Genomic DNA, 7,255 nt, shown 5'->3' with positions numbered 1-7,255 from the left:
GCCAAAATGTCTATGTTCCTGTCAAACGCAGTCAGTTGACAAGTATTGGGAAGAAAACGTTCAGTATTCAATCAGTAAACTATGGCATATTTATAAGCTAGCTGCAGAATTAGTTCCAGCCATCCTGTACCCTGTTTATAGTTCCTGATGGAACTGTAATGTTGCAAAGCTCCTTGCCCAGCAGTTAAAATTTAAGTGTTTAGATTACACGGTCGAGAGTTTCTGCACTTTATAAACATTTTAATTAATTCCACGTTGGTTTTAAAATTGTCGAGGGACATTTTAAATGTGGTTTGTCATTACACTGCAGCAATAATCTATGCAGTGTCAGACCCCAGCTGTGTGAGAGTTGGTTGGGCCCTAATTCACGATTTATACTGTGCAGTGATGTTAATATTGCAAAATAAACCCATCCTAAGATCAATATTAATATGTAGGATGTTTGGTAAGTATTACAAATCATCGAGTGCTAACAAGAGAATACTGTCATTAATGGAGGGATCATTTGAAGTCATAACCAAATGAACAAAGCGGAACCCAATACTAGATTACTGCCTCTAGCTTGCTGACAGATAATTAATTTTTAAATATTATTGAATATGAATTTTTAACAGCAGCTGTGTTTTTAAATTTCCAGCAGACTAGTCCCAAGTGAGGTAGGAACACACAGTATACAGTACACAATTTTAAATAGTACACTATGGAAGAATTATGTACTGTTATAATTTGGGTTCCCTCCCAATACTTTACACTTGTGTTTAGCGTAAAGGTAAGCTTCTATGGATGAGCTAGCACCCCATATGCTCAGATACTTGATCTTGTGTGCAATATTCCCAGCGCATGGCATGCTGTGGGCGAACAATAACCTCCTTTTCCTTTGGTATGTACACTGGAAACAATATGCTTATTCTGAAACTGGAGGAAAATAAGACACTGATATATTGTTCAGGCTAAAAACTATTAATTGGTATTTATTAAAAGACACAAATAAAAACAGAAACAAAGTATTAGTCTGTTTAATTTTTCACCAATACATTAAAATAGTTCCAAAACAATAAACGTCCTTAAACCTTAGCTATTTTCTGCAATAACTTTGGTAACTTGAATCACACAATCTAGGTGAAAAGCTACTATGTGAGAGAAACACAATAGTGTCCATGTAGCAGTACAGTGAGAAGGGAACTAACCAGCAATTACTCCAGTCTCAGTTATATCTCTCACTTCCCTTTGATCCAGGCTAGGACAGAGGAAGAAAGACAGATGTTGTACACACCTCTGGCAGTGAGAAGCCCATCAATGAAATCAGATTTCCACAGGGAGCAGAACAGCTTTGTGGATGCCAGATTCAGCTGAGTGTCTGGTAAGCAGGACCTCTTTTTGAGACAGATATCCCAGATAATGGCTCTGATTCCTTCTTACAGTACCCGACTCACATACCAATCTGAAAAACAATAAAACCATACATTCTGACATGTGGCACACTCCAGATGTTACAATTTTTCACAGGTGCAAAACAATCTTAAAATGCTGGGTGTGTCTCAGATGCAACCAGCAACTGACAAGCACATTCCAACCTGCAAAGTGCTCTGACAACAATTAAACTCTGAGTGTCCTCAGACTGTGTTTCAAGAGAGAAAGAACTTACATTTATGCAACACATTTCTTATCCATAGAAGGTCCAAAAGTGCTTTACAACCAATGAATAGCTTTAGAATTGTAGTCACTGTCGTTATGTAGGCAAACATGGCCACCAATTTGTGCACAGAAAGGCCCCATAAATAGCAATGACCAGCTAATCTGTTTTGGTGGTGTTGGTTGAGGAATAAATATTAGCCTAAACACTTGGAGAACTCAACTGCTCTTCTTCAAATATCTTCAAATAAGCAGATAGACACTAGTTTAATGTCTCATCCAAGGGATTGCACCTCCAGCAATGCAGCACACCCCTCAGTATTACACTTGCCTAGATTATGTGCTTAAGTTCTGGAGTCAAACTTGAACCCATGACCATCTGATTCCGAGACAAGAATGCTAGCAACTGAACCATGCTAACACTTTTAGTCATAGCAATTAAATGTTCTGATCTTAATGGGAGAGGCCAAGTTAACAAGTTAAACACAGCTCCGCCTTAGCAACAGAATAAAACATTTTATATAAAAAGTATAATGGTCTTACCATTTTAAAACAATGTGTCATCTGATTTGTTGTGAATAACTCCATAGACGATCTAAAACAAAAGCAAAATACTGCGGAATCTGGAAATCTGAAATAAAAACAGAAAATGCTGGAAATACTCAGCGGGTCAGGCAGCATCTGTGGAGAGTGAAAAACAGAGTTAATGGCTCAGAAATTCGGGTCCCAACGCGTGAGTACGCACGGGGTACTCACGCGTGGGCCCGATGGAAGTGCCGGTTTCTTGCATGCACTACGCATGCGCGGGAAACCGGCACTTCCGTTCCTCTGAACGAAGGGGTTCAGAGGTTGAACGCGTGCGCACGGGAGTCTGCGTGTGCACTTTGAACTTACGTTTTTTTTACAGGTTTTTCCGTGAGGGTGGGTCTTTAGATTTTAGAAATGTAAAAACCAGGTGCAAGGACTACATTTTAAAAGGTAAGTGGTCAATTAATTAAAATTAAAACATTTTTTCCACAGGTTTGTTATTTTTAAATACTTTAAAGCAAGGTAAGTTTATTTTTAGCCCCGTTTTTTTATAACATTATTTTTTTCAAAAATTTAAATTATTGTTTAAAATAGTTATTTAATGTAATTTATAGTTTATTTAAAAAGTGTGATTTTTTAAAAATTTATTTGAAGGTTAACTACTGTTTTGGGCCCTCAGCATTCATACGTTTTGACAGGTCTTTCTGTCAATCTTATGAATGGGCTTTTCCCTCCTCCGATTGGCTGCCCATGGCTCACGTGATCCCAGGGGACGCATCGCACTAACTACGCCCCTGGGACACGCCAGCACAGCGCGCCGGCCTCTGGGCCAGGCCCCGGAGCGGAATTCTACACAGGCTCAGAGCTCAACTGCCGGCGCGCTAGGTAAGTGTAGGTCGGGGGCTTGCACCCACGGGAAGCCCCCAACCCGAATTTCTGGGTCAGTGTTTCAGGTCGATGACCCTTCATCAGAACTGGACGATCTGCTCATTTATATAAAAGTTTTGAGACTGACCATAACATTGAAGACGTCATATATGAAATGGCACATTCCAGACATTAGACTTTAAACAAACACCAACAAATCACAACTGAGCAATTTATATAAAATCCAAAAGAGAAACAGACCCAATTATTTAGGGCTTTTTTATAACCTTGAGATAATCTGAAGAGGTAGTTAAGAGAACAAGGAGAAGGGCCAAGCAGTGCCAACCTGGAAAAACTTCCAACAATAACAAGCTTCTAATTAACCTCGGGACTTACTTAGACCACTTCCCCAGAGGATTTTTAAAATTCATTCATGGGATGTGGGCGTCGTTGGCAAGGCCAGCATTTATTGCCCATCCCTAATTGCCCTTGAGAAGGTGGTGGTGAGCCACCTTCTTGAACCGCTGCAGTCCGTGTGGTGTAGGTACTCCCACAGTGCTGTTAGGGAGGGAGTTCCAGGATTTTGACTCAGCGGCGATGAAGGAACGGCGATATATTTCCAAGTCAGGATGGTGTGTGACTTGGAGAGGAACTTAGAGGTGGTGATGTTCCCATGCATCTGCTGCCCTTGTCTTTCCAGGTGGAAGAGGTCGCGGGTTTGGGAGGTGCTGCCGAAGAAGCCTTGGCGAGTTGCTGCAGTGCATCTTGTAGATGGTACACACTGCAGCCACGGTACGCTGGTGGTGGAGGGAGTGAATGTTTAAGGTGGTGGATGGGGTGCCAATCAAGCGGGCTGCTTTATCCTGGATGGTGTCGAGCTTCTTGAGTATTGTTGGAGCTGCACTCATCCAGGCAAGTGGAGAGTATTCCATCACCCTCCTGACTTGTGCCTTGTAGATGGTGGAAAGGCTTTGGGAAGTCAGGAGGTGAGTCACTCACTACAGAATACCCAGCCTCTGACCTGCTCTTGTAGCCATAGTATTTATTTGGCTGGTCCAGTTAAGATTCTGGTAAATATTACTTGACACTTATCAGCCGAAGCCTGAATGTTGTCCAGGTCTTGCTGCATGCGGGCAAAGACTGCTTCATTATCTGAGGAGTTGCGAATAGAACTGAACACTGTGCAATCATCAGCGAACATCCCCACTCTGACCTCACTTCAGGATATGCCTGAGCAATGGAAAGTGAAACAATTTACAATAGACTAACGGAACAGAATATAACCATACATATTCTAATCCAAAAGATGGCACCAGGGAAGTTCAGACAAAAACAAAACAGTTTTAATATGACACAAAAGGAGCTAACATTATATAGTATTACATAGTATTTACAGCACAGAAATGGGCCATTCGGCCCAACAGGTCCATGCTGCTGTTTATGCTCCACACGAGCCTCCTGCCACCCATCTTCATCTAACCCCATCAACATATCCTTCTAGTCCTTTCTCCTTCGTGTGTTTATCTAGCTTCCCCTTAAATGCATCTATTATTCCACATTCTAACCACTCTCTGGGTAAAGAAGTTTATTAGTGACTATCATATTTATGGCCCCTAGTTCTGGTCTCCCCTGCAAGTGGAAACATCTTCTCTACATCTACCTTATCAAACCTTTTATAATCTTAAAGACCTCTATCAGTTGACCCTTCAGTCTTCCTTTTTCTAGAGAAAAGAGTCCCCCAGCCAGTTCAATCCTTCTTGATAGGTATAACCTGGTATCATTCTAGTAAATCCTTTTTGCACCTTCTCCAGTGCCTCTATATCCTTTTTATAATACGGATACCAGAACTGTGCACACTCTAGTTCAAGTGTAGTCTAACCAAGTTTCTAGACAAGTTTAACACGACTTTTCTGCTTTTCAATTATAGCCCTCTAGAAATGAACCCCAGTGCTTAGTTTGCTTTTGTAATGGTGTTATTAACCAGCGTCGCTACTTTTAGTGATTTGTATATTTGTACCCTCTGCTCCTCTACCCAATTTAGACACTTACTTTCCAAGCAATATGTGGCCTCGTTATTCTTCCTACCAAAATGTACAACCTCACACTTATCTACATTGAAATAAAAACAGAAAATGCTGGAAATACTCAGCAGGTCAGGCAGCATCTGTGAAGAGAGAAACAGAGTTAACATTTCAGGTCGATGACCTTTCGTCAGAAGCTAGAGGGAAATGAAGGTTTGGGACTACGGTGGTGGAAGCCTGGAGAGAGGTTTGGCTTGGTGGGCAAGGGGAAGGGCCTGAAGCAAAAGAAGCAGCTGATCGGAGAGTCTCAATCTTGGTGACAAAGAAGTCTGACATGTTCCATGCACTGGTTTTTGGAGGTGAGGAAGCAGGGGACAGTTTGTCGTGGAGAAAAGAAGCCGGGTGTTATCTTTACTCAACAGGGTGATCATGGAGTAGTAGGTGATTTTGACAGACGTGAGTGAGGCCCGAAAGCACTTGATATAAAACTGGTATAGGACTTATAAACTTTCAAGTTATAAACAAGTTGGCTTGCTTATATAAGAACTGAGACATGTTCCAATTCAAAGTTCAGTTTGCAGCTTGTTTAGTAGTATTTGCTGTTCCCTGTAACTGCACATAGCATACCAAAAATATTTAACTTGTGACCTGATATGGACAATCCACAACTTATTTTTGGGTTTTGATGTCTAGTCACAAGGCTGGTTTTGATATTATTTTAATAGCTGCTCCATAGCCTACATATGATCCAGTTCCTGTTATTTTACTTCTTATTTTTCTGTACCGATTTGGAATAAAATACTCTTTAATTTCTGTGTAAAGATGATAGGTCCTGATTTATATCTCCTACATTTCTGTAGATTAAAGAGGCCATTTTCCAAGTTGTGAAGCCAGCTAGTGTTTAGCCCATTGGTTGTTAAATTTAAATGTTGAATAATTAACTAAAAGCAGCACAAGAATCACATCGTGAACCATTTGAAATTGCTTCTTGCATTTTCATTTATGTCTGTTCTGTATGGCAAAAAAATTAGTTTCTGCAGGTAGACTAAGAAAATTCTAACAAAACCAGTGGACCTCCTGTGGCATTATGATATCTGATGAAAGAACTCATCAGACATCTGACACAGCAGGTGTAAAATCATAAGACAATATCTGTATTATAAGCATATCTATTTTAGGAACTAGAGTGTAACAAAAGTACTCATACTTCAATAGGATAATAAATGGCTTCCAGTTATTTGAGGATGGTGAGGGGGGGGGGTGCACATCTAATCCTGTCCTCACCCAATGTCCACATACCTATGTTTTCTAACAATGGACAATGTTCAGAAATGGGAACGCTAACTGATTTCCTCCTCCCTAGTCCTGTTTTCTATTTATGGTTGTGGACTTCCTTTATCATTATGAATGAATAATACCCAACTCACTGTTTCCACTTGATTTCTCTGTGTGAACAAACGTAATTATTTTCAGACCTCCCTGATGGACGCAAAAAGATTTACTGTGATCCGTCCAAGGATAACTTTGCTGCCAGATAAAAGTTAAGCTTTCCTGTTGTGATACTTCTTTCTTTCCAATTTTGTCCTCTGCTCTCCCGAAGGAGCTGAAACAGTTCCACAGGTGCTGACAACTCTCCAATACCTTGCCCAAGTAGCCATTTTTCATGATAATGAGTATTAGAGAGCTACTTAACCACAGAGAGCATTGCAGGTAACCCTGAGCCTGTATCCAGCCAACATTCTCATTGGTCGATTGTTGGCATCTCCTCCTACGTAAATGATAGCCAGGCAGAGCTATCGTTACCTTCATTGATCCAATCAAGTGTTTGCGACTTTTGTTGGACTCTGTACCACAGAGCCGATGGCCGGACCTGATAGTATTGATTGTTATCTGGAGGATCCTCCTCTGCCCAGCTTAGAAGAAGCCATCTGTGAAGAGTTGGGTTCTGCCATCACTTTGAAGGAGGTACGACAAACAAATGGGACGGGGGGTGGGGGAGAGCTCTGGACAAGACTGATCCTTAAAACAAATTCGAGAAACCATTTGCACATGAACTGGCGCTGATCTTGTCAGACAGGATCGGTGAGCCATGCATTACCGCTGATAGATGGAGAGATGCTACAATTCCCTTGATTTTAAACGATGCATCCTATATTTAGTTGTGACTCTAATATTCTGGTCAAAATTCTTACTAGCAAAATTTGGAT

General features: G+C 41.0%; 1 long non-coding RNA gene across 1 annotated transcript; it reads right to left on the bottom strand.

Moving 5' to 3' along the window:
- Nucleotides 1-1,000: 1,000 nt before the first annotated feature.
- Nucleotides 1,001-6,966, bottom strand: LOC147110543 (uncharacterized). Its single transcript, XR_015079942.1, has 2 exons — nt 2,176-6,966; nt 1,001-1,441 (listed from the first exon to the last, which is right to left on the bottom strand). It is a non-coding gene; the product is annotated as an uncharacterized LOC147110543 (long non-coding RNA).
- Between the last annotated feature and the right edge of the window lie 289 nt (nt 6,967-7,255).

The sequence above is a fragment of the Somniosus microcephalus genome, chromosome 11 (genome assembly GCF_052327205.1).
Source record: "Somniosus microcephalus isolate GS21.2 chromosome 11, FLI_Smic_1.0, whole genome shotgun sequence".
Taxonomy (NCBI): domain Eukaryota; kingdom Metazoa; phylum Chordata; class Chondrichthyes; order Squaliformes; family Somniosidae; genus Somniosus; species Somniosus microcephalus.
Note: the sequence above shows the minus strand (reverse complement) of the source record. Positions and strands in the feature narration are given on the sequence as shown.